Below are 20,291 nucleotides of genomic sequence, written 5' to 3' on the forward strand. Positions count from 1 at the left end.
TTAGGCACAACGGTTGGTATCTTCCTGGACAATTTATAGTATGTATGCCTCTGGTGCTTCCATAAGCATCATGTCAAAAACTGGATGTCTGTAATACTTGAGTATAAAGAAGTGCTGAAAAATGCAATATGGTTTGTATTTTATTGCTGATGATATGTACAACAAAAAAGTCAGGCTTACTATGTTCAGTATGATGCCATCTATAAACATTCAGAATAATCAGAATGCTTATTACAGTCCTGAAGCACAGTTCCTAGTAGATTACAAGTCTCTTCAAGAGCCCAGTGATAATGTATAACATATGCTATAAATGGGAGAAGAGTATATTTCCTTTCCAAATGAAGGACTGGATCTTGAGGTGTTGTTTCCCAATGATTCCCACTCAAGTCAGAAGTACTTGAACAGTCAAGTACATTTCAGAATTGGGCCCAAGAATGTGACCCATACAACAGTTAATCATTTTGTTGCTACATTTGCCCTGATGGATAAAGGGGTGTTCACTGAATTTTGAATTATGAAACTGCAGGGGTTCAAGCTGTCTTTTATTGTCAGCCTCAATTATGACCTAAATAAATCTATGGAGAATTTTTCCTTCTCAGTGAGCATAAATATTTGTTGAAATCTCCACTCTCTGGCATGTCACATAGGTAAAATTGTAACTTTAATCTCCATGCCCCTTTTTTTTGGCCAGAAATCCTATTCAGTTTTAGTGTCATGATAAATTATGAATTTTCTTTTCTTAGGAAAAATTCTGAAATATTTGTTTAGTAATACAGACTCCTGGGAGTCCTGGGTTGAGCAGACTCAGTCAGCTCTTCGCAGGGAAAAATAATAGCAATAGATTTTTCTTTTGTTGTCTCAATTTGCTGGTAGTGGAACTTAAACCTACTTTCTTTAGCTAGGAGAATTAAATTCACAGGTAAGACATTATCTATATCCTTCCCATTGCCATAAAACTTTATCTAGTTTAGAGATGCATCTTTCTGAAATTACTGAAACAGAAATATGGGCAATTGGACTTGAGTGATTTGGTAAAAGAAGGGGAGATGTCATAAAACAGTAGAGAATGCATTTAAACTCACCTGTGTTGAAAGTCTGCTGGTAAAAGCAATGTAAGTAATATTAAACTCTTACAGATGTGTACTTTCTCCACAGTTACAAATAAGGATGAACTTGGTCCTTAGGGAAAGTATGGGAGCTATGTTTTATTGTTCTGATGAAATGATTTATTCCAGAAATGTTCCCCCTGGCAAGCTTGGAGCATTGGTTTTAAACTTTAAACTATCAAAGCAGAAAGTGTCAGAGAATCCCAGAGCAGTACAGGTATTAAATAATGAACAATTCATGTGGTGTGATCCTTACAATGCTGCAGAGTTATGCTTGTGGCCAGAAACTTTGGCAGAGGCGCATGATGAGGAATGTATGCCTATACCTTCTTGTGGATGAGGAGTTTTGCAGAATCAAGACATTAACTGTGTGATTTTGCATTAATGCCTTACCATTTCTAAGTGGAAAATACTTTGTTAATGACATGTTAGAGTTGCATTAAGTATTGAATTGCATGCACAGCAAGAAATTGAAAGTTAAAGTTTGTATACCAACCTAAAGTTGTCCCAACTCTATGTAACTACAGTGGTATTTTATTTTATATTACATTATATGAAATGAGAGAGGTAGTTAGCCATGTTAATCTGAAGTCAGACAGAAGGCAAGGTAACCAATGAATCTTTTAGCATCTGATGAAGTGAGCTGTGGCTCATGGAAGTGTATGCATCTCTGATTCAGTTAGTCTATAAAGTGCACCACTACTGTACATTATAAGAACTTAAATGCCTTACTGCATTACAATACTGTAGTCAGGTTATAGTTTCTGTTGTATTCATAGCTTTAAATTAGTTGGCTTCAGTGTGCTTTTCAGTCACTTTCTATAAACTGTTGTCAAATGGTGTTATTTTCTGCCCCAAAGATTAATAGATTGTAGGGCTGGAAGGTCTCCTCTTGAAGATTTCCAGGGTAGGTGATTGCACCACCTCTGGCGGGAGTTTATTCCACAGTCTGGACACCCTAGCTGTGAAGAAGCTTTTCCTAATGTTGAGCCTGAAACGGTCTTCAAGGAGTTTGTGACCATTACTCCTAGTTTTCCCCAAGGGTGCCATGGTGAACAGTTGTTCACTGAGCCCTTGATGTATGCCCCTGATGTAGCAGTAAATTGCTACCAAGTCACTTCTCAGCCTTCTTTTTTTCAGGCTGAAGAGTCCCAGGTCCCTAAGCCTTTCCTTGTATGGCTTGTCGTGCAAATCTCTGATCATATGGGTGGCCCTTTTTTGGACTCTCTCAAGCTTTACCACATCCTTGTTAAAGTGCAGTACTCCAGCTGTGGTCTCACCAATGCAGAGTAGAGTAGAAGAATCACTTCCTTGGTTTTGCTGGAGAAGCATCGATTGATGCATGCCAGGGTATTATTAGCTGGCTATGGCGTTGCATTGCCGGTTCATGTTCATACTATGGTCTGTTATTACCCCCAGGCGCTTTCATTTGTAGTGCTGGTCAGATTGGCGTTGCCAGGCCTGTAGGTGTGCAGGGGATTGTTCATCCACAGGGTGGAGCACTTTACATTTCTCAATGTTGAACTTCATTTGGTTCCAATCCACACAACTTGCTAGCCTGTCTAGGTCCACCTGTATTTGCATCCTATCTTCAAGCATGACCACGCTTCCCTGTAACTTGGTGTTGTCTGTGAACTTGGTCAGTGAGCTCTTCACCCTCGCATCTAAATCATTGAAGATGTTGAATAGTACTAGACCAAGCACCGACCCCTGCGGGACACTGCTGCTCACTTCTTGATAGGACGACACAATTCATTAGGACTCTCTGGCTCCTACCCCACAGCCAGCTTCCTACCCACCTAACTGACGAGCAGTTAAGCTCATAATCCTCCAATTTTCTCATGAAAACATCATGGGATACCAGATTAAAAGCTTTTTTGGAAGTCAAGGTATGTATACAGTGTCAACCCTCCTCTCTCTTATCCAGGAGGTGAGTTACCTGATCATAAAAGGAGATGAGGTTGAAACAACAGTATCTCATTTGTGGGTAAATGGCTCCCTCTGATATGTATGTAGTTAGTACAGTTTGTGAAATGTTTAGCGATCCATTTAGAAGAAAGATGATATGTAAATGCAAAACCATTATTTTATCTGACCAAACTCAGAAGAATTTATGATGTGTAAACCTACATTTTTTGGATAAGTCTCTACCCACATGCTTCTAAGAAAAATAAGAGGATTAAGCATCTGTGCTGCAGAACACAGTTTCAGAGACTGGAAAATTAGAAGGTGCCTCCTATTATTACTTGGATTATTTGAAAGATTGAACTGTTGAACTGGTACTTGTCTCACTTTGTGGCCCATACTTAACTTACCTCAGGTATTTCTTGCAAATAACTAATGTTTTTATCTTATCCAGAAATCTGACTTTGAACTATATTTTGTCTTCCTGTAAGAATCTAATTTCTTGAGCAAGGTGCACTTGTTCACTTTGAGTTGTTAAAGGAACACTGTCAAGAAAAAAATTATGACTTCGGTTCCTTGGGCCAGTTGAGCTGTTGGGCCAACTGAACTTTCAGTTGAGCTGTGCTTGGTGTAGTAAGGCATACAACATGGGGAAGTGAATGTGGCAGTTTGACATTTGCACACTTTCTAATTCCCAAGTTTACAGAGGCTTGATTTAGTCCCCTCCTATGTTAGAATAGCCTCAGAGCTTCTCTCATATGACCATTAGCACTATGTTTGTGCAACAGGGGCATTGAATAGTTGACTCTTTTCAGCTTTGGATTAGTCCATATATTCTAGGTAATGGGAATCGACTGAGCCCAAATTTGGAAGAATGTTAAAGTACAAATTATTTTTCATCATACCTTTCACTATAACACCAATATCTTTATGAATGCACACAGAAAGGAACAGGGTCCAGTATAAATCAAAGAATTAAAAGGTCATCAATTTATGAACTTTGACAGAGAGTCCACCCTTCTGCTTCGGGTTTAGAAATAGCCAATCCTGGCCACTCTTTAGTTAAGATGTTTATTAAGAAAAAAAGCAAGAAGAAAATGCTGTGGTTGTTGGCTCACCAGGCATACTGACACACTGCTCTGCGTGGCTTCTCTGGCTCTAGTCCTCTCAGTACTTCCCAACTGCTCTGGGTTTGTCTCAGTCTGTGCCTTTTGCAATGTGCCTGGGCTCCATGCTTCCCTGAGGTTTTTCTCTGCATCTTTAGGTGGATCTTTGCAGCCCCCTCTTACTCAGAGCTCTGGGTTCCCCTCTCTCAGGGAACTGAGAGCCAGGCCCCACGTTTTCTTTTTCCCAGAAGTTCTCTGGATCAATAGAGTCCCATCATGGGACCACATGGCTCTGGGGACTCAGTGTCACAGTTCTGCCCAGGTTTCTCCTCCATGATCCCAACTTAATTTCTTTGCCCACCCCTACCTGCTGGGACCCAGGGGTCTGGCCCAAGAATTAACCTGCGTAGTGAACTCTCTGCAGGTGGAACAGGTAAGTGTTGGAGGATCCTATTACAGTCACCCTATATATAAAAAGGGGAGTCATCTACTGTTTTCCTTGTTCAGTAGGGTCAGACAAGACTCAAGGGGAATGCCCCAAGACCTAAGGTTGAGAAGGACCAAGTTAGAGTGCTTCTGGAGGGGCTGGACGTGTTCAAATCAGCAGGTCCAGATGCTCTCCACCCCAGGGTGTTGAGGGAGCTAGCAGGAGTTATTACAGGGCCCTTGGCACGGCTTTACGAGCTCTCGTGGTGCTTGGGCCAGGTGCCAGATGATTGGAGGATAGCCAATGTGGTCCTCATCTTTAAGAAAGGGAGGAGGGAGGACCTGGGCAATTATATGCCCGTCAGTCTTACCTCTATCCTGGGGTAACTCTTTGAGAAGATCATCAAGGAGCACATCTGTGATGGACTGGCATCGGGGATGATGCTCAAGGGCATCACACATCACAAGGGTTTCGTTAGGGACAGGTCATGTCAGACCAACCTGATTGCCTTTTACGATCAGGTCAAAAAAGCATTGGATGCAGGTGTCGCCGTGGATGTAGTCTTTCTGGACTTCAGCAAGGCCTTTGACACTGTCAACCACCCCATCCTCATTAAAAAACTAGGTGACTGTGGCACGGGTGCCTACACGGTCAGATGGATTGCGAATTGGCTGAAGGGTTGTACTCAGAGGGTGGTGGTGGACGGGACATATTCGACCTGGGGGGGAAGTGGGCAACGGAGTCCCCTAGGGCTCCGTCCTTGGGCCCGCACTGTTCAATTTCTTTATCAGCAATTTGGACGGTGTGGTGAAAAGCAACCTGTTCAAATTTGCTGATGATACCAAAATTTGGGGTGAGGTGGGCATGTTAGCAGGGAGGGAAATACCGCAGCAAGACCTGGATAGGCTGCAGGGGTGGGCTAACAAAAACAGGATGCATTTCAATACTGACAAGTGCAGGGTGCTGCACTTGGGCAGTAGTAACCGGCAGCACACTTACAAGATCCCGATGTGAGGAAAAAGAGGGAAAGGGGCCAGAAAGCTTCCCTGGCTGACCAGAGAAATCCAGAGCAGCCTACGGGATAAAAGGGGAGCATATAAAAAGTGGAAACAGGGAGAGATTACCAAAGCGGAGTATACCTCCTCTGCTCACGCTTGTAGGGAGGCAGTTAGACGGGCCAAAGCTACCATGGAGCTGAGGATGGCATCCCAAGTTAAGGATAACAAGAAATTGTTCTTTAGATATATAGGGAGTAAAAGGAAGGCCCAGGGTGGAATAGGACCCCTACTAAATGGGCAGAAGCAATTGGTGATGGACAGGGGAGGCAAGGCTTAACTCCTCAATGAGTTCTTTGCCTCAGTGTTCCTAAGTGAGGGGCAAGACAAGTCTCTCACTGGGATTGTAGAGAGGCAGCAGCAGGGCGCCAGACTACCATGCGTAGACCCTGAGATGGTGCAGAGTCACTTGGAGGAACTGGATGCATTTAAGTCGGCAGGCCCGGATGAGCTCCATCCGAGGGTACTGAAGGCACTGGCTGACGTCATAGCACAGCCACTGGTGGGAATATTTGAACACTCGTGGCGCACGGGCCAGGTCCCGGAGGACTAGAAAAGGGCCAATGTGGTCCCCATTTTCAAGAAGGGGAGGAAGGAGGACCCGGGCAACTATAGGCCAGTCAGTCTCACCTCCATCCTTGGCAAAGTCTTTGAAAAAATTATCAAGGCTCACATTTGCGAGAGCCCGGCAGGAAAAATTATGCTGAGGGGAAACCAGCACGGGTTCGTAGCAGGTAGATCATGCCTGACTAATCTAGTCTCTTTTTATGACCAGGTTACAAAATGCCTGGACGCAGGAGTAGGGGTTGACGTCATATACTTAGACTTCAGGAAGGCCTTCGATACAGTATCCCACCCCATACTGGTGAACAAGTTAAGAGGCTGTGACTTGGATGACTACACAGTCTGGTGGGTGGCGAATTGGCTAGAGGGTTGCACTCAGAGAGTTGTAGTGGATGGGTCAGTATCGACCTGGAAGGGTGTGGTCAGTGGAGTCCTGCAGGGCTCGGTCCTAGGACCAATACTCTTCAATGTCTTCATCAGCAACTTGGACGAGGGAGTGAAGTGTACTCTGTCCAAGTTTGCGGATGATACAAAACTGTGGGGAGAAGTGGACACACTGGAGGGCAGGGAAGAACTACAGGCAGACCTCGACAGGTTGGACAAATGGGCAGAAAACAATAGAATGCAGTTTAACAAGGAGAAATGCAAAGTGCTGTGCCTAGGGAGGAAAAAAGTCTAGCAAACCGAATGCCTAGGAAATTACCTGCTTGGTAGCACAGAAGCAGAAAGGGATCTTGGAGTCCTAGTGGACTCCAAGATTCATAGATTCATAGATGTTAGGGTCGGAAGGGACCTCAATAGATCATCGAGTCTGACCCCCTGCATAAGCAGGAAAGAGTGCTGGGTCTAGATGACCCCAGCTAGATGCTCATCTAACCTCCTCTTTAAGACCCCCAGGGTAGGGGAGAGCACCACCTCCGTTGGGAGCCCGTTACAGACCCTGGCCACTCTAACTGTGAAGAAGTTCTTCCTAATGTCCAATCTAAATCTGCTCTCTGCTAGCTTGTGGCCATTATTTCTTGTAACCCCCGGGGGCGCCTTGGTGAATAAATACTCACCAATTCCCTTCTGTGCCCCCGTGATGAACTTATAGGCATCCACAAGGTCGCCTCTCAACCTTCTCTTGCGGAGGCTGAAAAGATCCAGTTTCTCTAGTCTCTCCTCGTAGGGCTTGGTCTGCAGGCCCTTCACCATACGAGTGGCCCTTCTCTGGACCCTCTCCAGGTTATCCGCATCCCTCTTGAATTGCGGCGCCCAGAATTGCACACAGTACTCCAACTGCGGTCTGACCAGCGCCCGATAGAGGGGAAGTATCACCTCCTTGGACCTATTTGTCATGCATCTGCTGGTGCACGAGAAAGTGCCATTGGCTTTTTTGATGGCTTCGTCACACTGCCGACTCATGTTCATCTTGGAGTCCACTAGGACTCCAAGATCCCTTTCCACTTCCGTGCTACTCAGCAGGTCATTCCCTAGGCTGTAGGTGTACTGGACATTCTTCCTCCCTAGGTGCAGCACTTTGCATTTCTCCTTGTTGAACTGCATTCTGTTGTTTTCTGCCCACTTGTGATGAATATGAGTAGTCAGTGTGATGCAGTTAGCTTTTCTGATGACTTCACTTTATCATGCATCAGCAGGTGCATGACAAATAGAGCCAAGGAAATGATACTTCCCCTCTATCGGGCGCTGGTCAGACCGCAGTTGGAATACTGCATGCAGTTTTGGGCGCCACACTTCAAGAGGGATGTGGATAACCTGGAGAGGGTCCAGAGAAGGGCCACTCGTATGGTTAAGGGCTTGCAGGCCAAGTCCTACGAGGAGAAACTGGGGCACCTGGACCTCTTCAGCCTCTGCAAGAGAAGGTTGAGAGGCGACTTTGTGGCTGCCTATAAATTCATCATGGGGGTGCAGAAGGGAATTGGTGAGGCTCTACTCACCAAGGCATCCCAGGGGGTTACAAGAAATAATTGCCATAAGCTAGCAGATAACAGATTTAGACTGGACATTAGGAGGAACTTCTTCACAGTTAGAGTGGCCAAAATCTAGAACGGGCTCCCAAGGGAGGTGGTGCTCTCCCCTACCCTGGGGGTCTTCAAGAGGAGGTTAGATGGTCATCTGGTTGGGGTCATCTGAACCTAGCACTCTTTCCCACCTATGCAGGGGGTTGGACTCGATCTATTGAGTTCCCTTCCATCCCTAACATCTATGAATCTATGATTTATGCGTCTTCCAGACTTTCATTACTGACTTACAGGAAATAATGGGATTGTAAATTGTTTTCCTATGCCTTCTGTTCTGTGCTTTCATAGGTTGTAAGGCCAGAATAGATCATGGTGATCATTTAATGTGGCCGCTTACCTAGTACAGGCCATAGGACTTATCTCTGAATTCACTTCTATTTCAAGTACAGTAACTAAGTTGATTAGACTGGAGCATCTTTTAGAAAAATATGTAACATCAAAAAATTTCTGCTGATGGATATTCTGTCCTTGAGAATTATTCAGTGGTTAATTACTGTAATTGTTCAAACTCTGAACTTTATGTCTTGGCTGAATTTGTTTGCCTTCAGCCTCTAGCCACTGGATCTTCTTATACTTCTGTTTGTTAAATTTGAGAAACCATCTATTGTCTAACTTCCCCTTATGGGTTCTTTTGACATTCTTATTGGTAAACTAAAGAAAAAGATCATGCCCCCTATCAATATTAGGTCATTTGTCATGCCTAAACAAACATCTTTCATTAATGTCAGTATTTATTTTTCTTTTTTTTAATTGTTCCCTTAGTTTTGTGATGTCCAACATACAGTAGTGTACCATTAGAATGACCCGGAGTGGGGGAGATGTTTTTATTTATTTATTTTCCTGGATAGTGCTAGTCCTTTGGAGTTCAGAATCACTCTGAAGTTTTTATCAAAAAATACCATAAGGTCACAAGTGACATTAGAAAAATTACACTCAATTTCAGATTTCAGACTTTTCATGAATGCTTTATTCTGAATATGATAAATAACAAGAACAGCCTGTCACACCCCGAGTAGGCGTCGTGAGTATAGCTCTGCCCCACGATCGGGGTCCCCCCCCAGTTTGGCTGCCACGACTTGATGGTAAATATAAAGAGGGAGGGGGTTCAGTGGTGTTTTCTTCCCCTCGCATCCTGGAGACAGAGGTACTCATGGATGTGCTGTGGTGTTCCTCGGGGCTTCGCCTCCCCTACACCTCGTCTGCTTGCCAACTGCTTGGGTATTCTGGCTGTCATCCCGACAATATGTCAAACCCCTTGACAGTGGGGTGCGGTGTTGTCTACAATAATCCAGTCCGTTGCCCAGATGGAGATTATACCAGGAGCTTCAGCTCCTAGCCTCGGGGCCCTTGCTACCGGTGCCAGGCATCCTCCCTGAGAGGAGCACCTTCTTAGATTTTCTTATTGCTGAGGGACTGGGAACTGCCAGTCCCCAGCCTGGTGCCAGCCCCTGCTCTCACTTCTTTGCCACGGGGCAGTGTCTGCGGAACCACTGTTGCCAGCGCCTGGAGCCTCCTTGTGTCCAGTGCGCTCCCAGCCGGCTTCTCCCCATCTGCTGGCTTCTGGTGGGGTTTTTAAATTCCCTGTGGTGGCAGCTCTAGCTGCTGTAATCAGCTGGCCACCACCCTGCCCTGGAAGCAGCTGCTTGAAGAGCCAGCAAAATGCCAGCTCGCATGGCTTGGCTCTGCCCCCACCCACTCTGGATGTGAGGTCCCCGGGGCGTGAGTGGCTCTACTTTCCCTTTTGGGAATGCCAGGGTTTGCCCCCAGCGTTTCTGAGGCCAGTGGCGGTTTCTCGCTGCCACAATGCCTTTTAGATGAATTAGTTATAAACTTGTTAGGAACAGACCTTTCCCTTTAAAGGGGAAAGAAAATATAATGGTGCAAAAAAGGCAAATCTCATTCTGGAATGTATTAAGAAAAGAGTAGCAGCAGAGAGGTAGCTATTTCACTGTTCTTAGTGTTGGTGAGGCTGAGCAGGAGTACTATATCCATTATTGAGCATTACTTTTCAAAAGAAGCTATAGACAAATTGGAGACAATCAAGAGGGGGAAGGTTTAAGGAAATAAGTTTATTTAACCTACAAAAGAGACTAAGGTGCAAAGAGATAAGTTATCTTTCAATATGTAATATGATGGTATTATCAAAAGGATCATTATCCACCAGTTTCTATGTCTATTGCGGGGATAGGACAAAAAAATCATTTACCTGATTTTATACCTAAGAAGGTTGAGGTCTGATGGTAAAAAGAATAAAATAAAAATCTAACTATTAGAGTAGTGAAGCCCTGCAACAGGCTGCCTAGGGATGTTCTGGAACTTCCGCAATTGGAAATTTTATAGAACAGGTTAGAGCAGGGGCTGGCAAAGTCCAGCCCGTGGGCCATATTCGGCCAGCACTGAATTCCATTTCTCAGCAGCCCCTGCCCCTGTGGCTGGAGCTGGTTTCCATGGAGACCCTAGCAGCAGCTGCACTGTGATAGCATGGGGCCAGGGTTTCCGTGGAGACCAGCCCCACCTCCACATTGGCAGGGCGTGGAGCTGATCCAGAGCCCAGCTGGGATCTTGTGGCGGTGACAGCATGGTCCAGAACCAGGGCAGATCCGTGATGGGCAGGGATGTGCATAGCCGCAATTCTTTGTCTGCACATTCCTGATGGGAGCATGCAGGCTGCAGATCATGGATCTGTCCTGGCTCTGGACCATGCTGTCACCTCCACAAGATCCCAGTCAGGCTCTGGATCAGCTCAACACCCTGCCAGTGCTGCTGGGCCTGGTCTCCACAGAAACCCTGGCCTCGTACTATCACAGCACGGCTGCTGCTGGGGTCTCCAGGGAAACTGACCCCAGCCACCTGGTCAGGGGCTTCTGGGACAAGAAGTCTGGCCACCCGATGGACCCACTATTTTCCCCACCTCTGGGTTAGAGGAATGTCTGTCAGGGCTGGCCTTATTCAACTTGACCCTGCATCATTGAAAAGTTGAATCATCTCTTGAGCATAGCTCTGCTTTTCTATGATTCTATTAAGTTAGTGGTTCTCAACTTTATTAGACCCAAGGCACCTCTCAGAAAATCCCAGTTCTTGGCTTCTACTCATTTCTTGACTACAGAAAAATAATAAAGCAATTCTTCCCTTGCAAAAAACTCAGAAAGACCATAACAGTTTGGAATGGTTTTGACCCTCTGGATTCCTATTTGGAAATCTCTGGGTTTATCTTTTGAGTGGTGTGTAGGTGTTTGCACAGCTCACTGTGCTAATGTTGAGCCCCTGCACAACCCTTAAAAGGATCTTGCAGCCCCCACAATTGAAAATCCATTTTCTAAGTGTTGGTACTTAGAAAGAGAGATTTAGCTAATGGGTTAGTCCACTGTTTTAGGAGGCTAAAGGAAGATGGTAGCTGGATTTTTGAAACTTCTGGAGAGAAGCAGGGCATTGGATTTCATTTGTTTCTATAAAACTGATTAATTTTTCTGCTATAGTATTAGATTATATGTTTGTCTTCATTCTGATTGTTGATCACCACTACTTCATGTAGCCAGTTATTTTAGTGATTACCAATGATCAGGATATGAATCTGTCTGCCTAAAGTTGAAGAGAAAATTGGGAAACAAGTAATTAAATGGAGCTAAGTAATGAAAATTTAATTCTTGCAAAATTAAACTTAAACATTATCAAGATTTAAGTATGAAGGCAGAAATCATTCTTCTCAAATTGTATAACATTTATTTCTCTGGATTCTTCAACTTGAATATTGAGTCCATTGAGAGAGGCTTTATATATTTATATAGGAGCTGATAGAGTTTGGTCCTGGAAGTGAGGCACTTACAAATGCTTTATTTCATAGATTTCATAGACATTAGGGCTGGAAGGGACCTCGGAAGATCATCGAGTCCAGCCCCCCACCCAAAGGGCAGGAAGTCAGCTGGGGTCATAGGATCCCAGCAAGATAAGCATCCAGTTTCATCTTGAATGTGTTCAATGAAGGCGCTTGAACAACCTCCGGTGGCAGGCTGTTCCAGACCTTGGGGGCTCGGACAGTAAAGAAATTCTTCCTTATGTCCAGCTTGAAACGATCTTGTAGTAGTTTGTGACCATTCGACCTCGTCATCCCCTGGGGCGCTCTGGTGAACAAACGTCCCCCCAGATACTGGTGGTCACCTATGATAAACTTGTAGGTGGCCATCAGATCACCCCTGAGCCTGCGCTTTTCCAGGCTAAAGAGCCCCAGGGCTCTCAGCCTGTCATCGTAGGGTCTGCTTCCCTGACCTCTGATCATGCGCGTGGCTCTTCTCTGGACTCTCTCAAGCTTCTCCACATCCTTTTTGAATTGTGGAGCCCAAAACTGGACGCAGTACTCCAGCTGCGGCCTCACTAAGGCCGAGTACAGGGGGAGAATGACGTCCCGGGATTTGCTTGAGAAGCATCTATGGATGCAAGCCAGCGTTTTGGTCGCTTTACTAGCCGCAGCATCGCATTGCAGGCTTATGTTCATCTTGTGGTCAATGATGACCCCCAAGTCTCTTTCTTCCATAGTGCTAGCCAACATAGCACTGCTGAGCCTATAAGGATGCTGTGGGTTTTTTTTCCCAAGGTGGAGAACCTTGCATTTATCGGCGTTGAATACCATCAGATTCTCGTCCGCCCACTTGCTGAGCCTGTCCAGGTCAGCCTGGATCATCCGCCTGTCTTCTGGTGTGGATGCTTTGCCCCAAAGTTTGGTGTCATCTGCGAACTTGGCCAGTCCGCTTCTGACTCAGTGTCCACATCATTAATGAATATGTTGAACAGTATGGGTCCAAGGACAGAGCCCTGGGGGACCCCACTGGTCACAGGACACCATGATGAGTGACTTCCATCAATTACTACCCTCTGGGTCTGACCCCGGAGTCAATTTTCCAGCCAGTGGATCGTGGAGGACCCAAGGCGACAATTGGCCAGTTTCTCCAAGAGACGATCATGGGACACCAGATCGAAGGCTTTTTTGAAGTCAAGATATATGACATCAATCTCATCTCCCTTGTCCAGGTGATAGGTCACCTGGTCGTAGAAGGAAATGAGATTGGTCAAGCAAGACCTACCCGCAACAAACCCGTGCTGGCTATCCCTTAAGATGTTGGCATCGGCCAGTCCATTAAGGATGGCCTCCTTAATAAACTTTTCTAAGATCTTCCCCGGGATAGAAGTCAGGCTGATGGGCCTATAGTTAGCCAGATCCACTTTCCTCCCTTTCTTGAAGATAGGCACCACATTGGCCTTCTTCCAGTCTTCGGGCACTACACCGGAGCGCCAAGAGTTTTCAAAGATCCGCGCTAGAGGCTGGGCTACGATGCTTGCCAGCTCGTTGAGTACCCTGGGGTGAAGATTGTCAGTGCCGGCTGACTTGAAGGTATCCAGTTTCTCAAGATGTTCCTTCACGAAGTCAGCATTAATGGAGGGCAGGGGATCACCCTCCCTCGGACTTCCCGGCTTTGATGGATGATTGATGAAAAAAGCCATCAATCTCTATGCTAAATACATTATTAAACTTGGGAATAATCTTTAATTTGTCCTCTTTAGTGACAATTTTGAAAATGTGTTTCATTTCCTGTAGAATGATTCCCGTAACCCCAACATAAGAGGGACATTTTGATTTTGTCACTGTAACAACAGCTCCATGAAGATCAGCTTTTAGCAGTTTGGTCTGAATCATCTGTGGTTGCGCCTCTGGTCTGAGTCCGTTGCACAGGTCCCGTATGTATTGTTTCCAGAGCTCGTGTAACGGAAGAAACAACTCATACTTCTGTTGTTCTGGTTTAATTTCCCAGAGCTGTAGCGGGCATGGGCGTCCCATGGGGCTGATGAAAGACCGACACAAAGTACCTATTTAATAGGTTGGCTTTTTCCTGGGCTTCAGTTGTCAGTTGCCCCATCTGGTTCAGCAGGGGTCCAATGTTGCCCCTGCTTTTCCTCCGGCTCCCCACATATCTGAAAAAGGACTTTTTATTGTCCTTGATGCTCAAAGCTAGCTGGAGTTCAGTTGCAGCCTTGGCTTTCCTGGTCAGCTCCCTACAGGACCGGACCAGTGCAGAATAATCCTCCTTGGAGGTGACTCCCATCCTCCATCCTTTGTAGGCCTTTCTTTTTAGCTTCAGGAGGTCTGCTAGGTCCCTGGAGAGCCAGGGGGGCTGCTGTGCCCTCTTGCTGCCTTTCCTCCGAGATGGAATAGACTTAGTTTGTGCATTGAGGATCGCTCCCTTGAGGAGCAACCACTCTTCTTGAACTCCCCTCTCCCTGTGGTCACAGTCCCTTAGGGCCTCACTGACAAGCCTCCTGAGCTTGTCAAAGTCGGCTTTCCTGAAGTCAAGGACTTCCGTGTTGCTGACTGACTTGCCAGCTTTTCGACGGATGGTGAAGGTGATCAGCTCGTGGTCGCTGTCACCCAGCTTCCCATCGTTCACTAGGTCGCCGACTAGGTCATCCCCAGTAGCCAGTACCAGGTCGAGCAGCACTTTGCCTCTCGTTGGCCCACAGACTTCTTGAGTCAGGTAGAGGTCATCCACGCACGAGAGGAAGCTCTGCGACCGCTCAGATTTTGCTGAGCGATCCTCCCATGAGATGTCTGGGTAATTGAAGTCACTCATGACAACCATGGTCCTGGAGCAAGCTGCCTCAGCCAGTTCCTGGGCAAACTCCTGGTCAAGCTCAGGACTTTGGGTGGGAGGTCTGTAATAGACTCCCACCATTGTGTCCCCTGTGCCGTGTTCCCCACGGATTTTAACCCAGAGGGTCTCCAGCTGTCCACCCTGGTTGCCAATATCGGCTTGCAGGGACGTGTAGCTTTCCTTAACATAGAGAGCTACACCCCCGCCCCTTTTCTCTACACGATCCCTCCTGTACAGGGTATAGCCATCTATCCCCGTGGTTCAGTCATGGGTGGAGTCCCACCAGGTCTCCGTTATCCCTATGACATCGTAATTGTTTGCACTGAGCAGGAGGATGAGTTCCTCCTGCTTATTCCCCAAGCTCCTGGCATTAGTTTACAGGCAGGCAAGCGCCCCCTGGGGGGCTCCTTCCTTGCCCACAGATTTTACCAGGGCTGGGGCTGGGGTGGGCTCCCTTGAGTGCCATGATCCGCTGGCTTTGCAAGGATTGCTCAGCGGGCCAGCAGTGGCGGTAGTCCCCCCGTCCCCCAACGGGCTTAGTTTAAAGGCTGGTGGAGCAGGTCAGCCAGTCTGGCTGAGAAGAGCCTCCTCCCTAGGGGAGAGAGGTGGAGACCATCTCTTCCCAGCAGCTCGCTGCCTCTCTCGCCAAAGAGCGGGCTGTGGTCATGAAAGCCAAAGCCTTCCTGACGACACCAGCGCTGCAGTCTTTGGTTGACCACATAGATCCTCCTGTCCCTTCTCAGCCCATAGGCTGAGACTGGGAGGATCGACGAGAACACCACCTGTGCCCCCAGACCCTTAAGCCCCGCTCCCAAATCCCTGTAGCGCCTCATGACCTGGCTGGGAGTGCTCCGAGCCGTGTCATTGGTGCCCACATGAATAAGGAGCATGGGATAGTGGTCTGTGGGTTTGAGGAGCTTGGGGATCCTCTCCGCAATGTCCCGGATGCGGGCCCCTGGGAAGCAGCAGACTTGCCGGGCTAAGGGGTCGGGGTGGCAGATTGGCCCCTCCGTCCCCCTCAGGAGGGAGTCTCCCACAACAAACACCTTACGTTTTGTCTTAGGGAGAGCAGGGGCGGGAGCTGCAGTTAGGCCCATGTTGCCTGTGGGGGCCGGCAACTCAGCAGGCTCTGCTGGGGCAGCAAGAGGTGCGTACCTGTTTCTCAGTTCTGGTGGGGGAGGGGCCTTGGTGCGGCGGGCCTTAGGGCCCTTGACCACCTTGGTCCATGCCCCTGGCTGGACACAGCAGGAGGTCCCAGAGTCCTCCTTTGGCGTGGAAGGAGACTGTGATCTACCCTCTGCCTCCCGGGGGAGAAGGGCCTGGCAGTAGGAGTCTATCTCCTGGCTCGCAGTCTCTGGACTGTGGCCTGGAGCTCCTCCAGCTGGCGCACCAGAGACCCCAAAATGGAGCAGACCCCGCAAGGGGAGGTCACCATGCTCCCAGGCCCCAGAGCCTGAAAAAGGGACAGGCAGCACCCACAGCCGAGAGCCAGGGGCTCCGTCTGCGTGGAGCCCGGAACCAGGGGCTCCGTCTGGGTGGCCGTCTCTGAGGTGCCAGAGGGGGGGGCCGCGGAGCCCGAGGGGACCCTCGGGGTGCGGCACGTGCCCATCCATGTCATGCCTCTGGTAGGCTGGCTATGGCTGGGGCTGTCTACCCTGGGGGGTGCGCACGCAGGGTCCAGCGCCCTCCCGCACACCCTCCCGTGCGAACTCTGCGCTAACTCACGCGCCGGCAGAGAAGCGTGCCTGTTTGCGCAGCTCCTGTCGCGTGGCTCCCTGGGGGGCTGGGTGAAGTAGGGGCCTGGGCTGGGCTTGACCCGGCCCGGCTCCACTCAGCCGCCGCCTCCCACACACACACTAAGGGGTTAGCCCCCTCTCTCACGGGCCTCACTTACCCCGGCTGTGCTGGGGGTCAGCGGGGGGCTCCGCGGCTGCTGGAGGGTTTTTGGGGGGCTTCGGGGGAGCGGGGGCGCAGCGAGCTTTCACCCGCGTGTCTCTCACCGCTCCCGCGTCTAACTGATTCATTGATGCATAACAAGAATGAAAACTCTAGCCTGTATTTCAGGTCTTGTAGCAGTTGAACATTGGCATCAGCAGTCAAAAGTGGCAAAGTTCAAGCACTGGTTATTCCACCAAAATAAAAAAAAAAAGATGAAAACAAAATAAAAGCCTGTGAGGCAGAGGTTTGCATGCAGCCCATGGTGGGGAGGGAAAGGTGACTGCTGTATGCCACTGTTGTAGCCCATGTGGTGCGGAAAATCCTGCGTAGGCTGCCTCTTCAGGATATGCATGTGTCTGCCTCTGGCCACATCAAAATTGAACAGGCCTGTTATTGAAGAGGCTATGCTGCAAATGCGGAGAAAAACATCACATGCTTGTAGTCATTTGATCAAGTAATTTAAATACTAAATAAATAGAGTACTTCTTAGGCACAGTTAATCATCATCCCAAGCTACAGATATGTGAATGTTTGACATGCTTTTTTAAGCTTTCTTTGGGGGGAATACTGTCTACTGAACTCTGGAAGCACACTGAGGAAATTAATATTTTTATCTTTAACCTCTATTAGCTTCATGCTTGGGGAAAAAAGTTTGACTGTCAAAGATTCTAAGTATGTTGATATTCCAGTTGTGTTGCATTGAAAGTGAGGAGAAATTTACAACGTTTTCCATGACGTAACACATGCAGCAATTGAAGGAGGTTCTGGAGAAACTTTATTAGTTTGATCATGATACTAAAGTAGACCTGCCTCCTGTTCAGTCAGCCAACCTATAAGATTGATTTGGTTGAAACCTGAAATAGACCAGGTGTTTGTTTCACTTTTTACCATTTGCTTTTTCAAAGACCAGGTAAAAATGTGGTGGGCTGGGTGTTTGATTATGGTATTCTTAGGTCTTCTGGGACCTTCTTTGAAGAGGTCTTGCTCCTGCATTTAGAAATCTAGGTAAAATACAGTATTAAGAAAAGCAAGCATAACTCTTTTACTAAATAATAAAACCTTAAACCCTTCAAGCTACTTGCTGGGAAAAGCATCTGGCTAAATAGATAGCTTGAGGGGAGCTCTGGCTTGTCAGCCTGAGGTGTAGGGATGTGAAACTCAGAACTGAAAGCCTCCTCAAAGAACATCTGGCTTCCTGATGTACACATCTAGATATTCACATTACAAGATCAGAGCAAAGAGAGATTGTCACCCCAATAGTTCTTCTGATCTCAAGTGCTAAGAAATGAAAAATCTGGACAGTAATTAAAATGCCCAGCTATAAGATAAGAAACTTCTGTTGTAGATCAGTAGGGACAGGGAGGCTTTGAAAAAGTGCCTTCTAAAAGTATTACTAAAAAATGACTCCGGTAATGATGAATTTAATTTAGAAAATATTGGTGCTAAAAATTGGAGAATTATTTAATTATCTAATGAATAGAAGTCTGTGAAATATATTCTCATGCATAATCAGTTCTATGATAGGAAGCCAGTATATGTGTTTTACAGAAGGCTCCTTAACTAGCTACTGTCTGAAACGATTTATCGTGTATGACTGTTTATCTGTGAGCAAAAAATTACCCTCCTCATGATGTTCCCTTTAATCCTAAACCCAGAGCTATTGCTTACTCAGCACATACTTTAGTCGAGGCATTCTTGGGAGTAATGGCTGACATTCTCTGTGTTGTGGTTTCATGTGTGTGCATGTGTGTTTTAATAACTTGGCAATTGCATACTGTGTGAAATAATGTTTAGGGTTAGTTCAGCCAAAGTTTATATAAATGGAATGACTAAAGTTACAGCATTTTTATAACTTTGAGTAGATAACTTCCTTGGTACCTTCATAGATTGATATTTAATAGCCAAATTAAATTTATTCTTATGACAGTTTGCATAAAATCCAATAAGAAACAGGAAATGCAAAACTAAGTCTAGTAAGAGCACCTGTTTACATATGGTAGTATGCATTATTGCATATATGGCCCAAAAGGAATCTCATGAGGTTCAACAAGGACAAGTGCAAAGTCATGCACTTAGGACAGAACAATCCCATGCACCACTATAGGCTGGGGGCTGACTGGCTGGACAGCAGCTCTGCAGAAGAGGACTGGGGGTTACAGTGGACAATAAGATGAATGAGTCAGCAGTGTACCCTTATTGCCAAGAAGGCTAATGGCATACTGAGCTGCATTGGTAGGTGTGTTGCCAGTAGGTCAAGGGAAGTAATTATTCCCCTCTGTTCAGCATTGGTGAGGTCACATCTGGAGTATTGTGTTCACTTTTGAGCCCCCACTACAAAAAGGATGTGGACAAAATGGAGAGAGTCCAGCACTTGCTGTCCCGTTGGCTCATCCAGAGGTGTGGGGGGGATCTTGCTGCTGCCCGCATCCCCGGGGCAGGTGCAGGGGATATGTGTCCCCCTCCCTCCCCCCCCCCTGCAGTCTCCAGTCTGTACCATGTGGGGCAGAGGCGGCTGCCACTGCAGGCTGTGCTCTGCATCCTGCTGCCAGTGCCCCGGCAGCCGTGTGACACCATGTGCTTCCCACTGCCAAGCAGGCGGTGCAGCCAGCGCACAGGAGGTACATGGCATTGCAGTTGGTTGTGGAGTGCAACCCACAGCAGCAGCCACCTCTGCCCTGCACACAGATGGGGGGGGGGGGCACATGCCCCATGTGCCTACCCTGTGGGTGCATGCAGCAGCGGGAGGCCCCCCCACCCGACACACCCCTGAATGAGCCGTCCAGGCTCTGAGCCTCCCATAACTCACCCCAGCCCTGGGGCCCCATTTACCCCAGCCCCTGTCCTTGTCTCTGCCCTACTCCCTCCCTCACCACAGGGGCCTTGAGTTCAAGCTGGCATTGACAGCATTGTTGAAAGCCATACTCATTTTAGATATCTGTAAATGTAGTATTTTACAACTCCTTTTGTACTTTTCTGAGACGAGGCAATTTCTGTGGCCTCCAGATTCATACTATATTTATGTCTCTGGACAACAGAACTGTCCTGTTATGCCTCTGATTTACAGAAGAAAGAGAAGTTACATACCTTACAATGACTGGAGTTGTTTGAGCTGTGTCTACCCTCCATCCCATCTCCCTAGAGCTGTGTGGTAGAGAAGAAAGTGAAATGCAGTGGTTGTGTTTTACTTCCTTATGCCCTTGATATGAAGGCAGACATGCCAAATGGGTATTGCCAGAAAAATACCTCTTGAGCTTGAAAGCAGGAGGTGCATGTGCAGCCACAATCAAATGTGTGTGAAGATCAACACCAACACATTTTGAACTCCCATTGCTGTAAGGTACATAACTTCTCTTTAGTTTAATGAGTTTTTGTTGGTTGGGTGATTTCATGGTGAGTTCAATGCTGATGTAAGTAGCTCCATGAAAAAAATTACTCTCTTTATCAACTATATTTTTTATCAAAAAATTACAGGAGCATTACAGTTGGTTTAAAATTCATTAAAATTTGTCACATTCTTGACCAGAAACATCT

The 20,291-nt window shown here is 47.0% G+C and overlaps 1 protein-coding gene across 20 annotated transcripts in view; it reads left to right on the forward strand.

Moving 5' to 3' along the window:
* RAD51B (RAD51 paralog B) overlaps nucleotides 1-20,291 on the forward strand; it is a 700,041-nt gene that overhangs the window by 91,125 nt on the left and 588,625 nt on the right. The gene's annotated exons all lie outside the window — the stretch shown is intronic.

This window comes from Alligator mississippiensis, chromosome 2, assembly GCF_030867095.1.
Source record: "Alligator mississippiensis isolate rAllMis1 chromosome 2, rAllMis1, whole genome shotgun sequence".
In the NCBI taxonomy this organism is placed as follows: domain Eukaryota; kingdom Metazoa; phylum Chordata; order Crocodylia; family Alligatoridae; genus Alligator; species Alligator mississippiensis.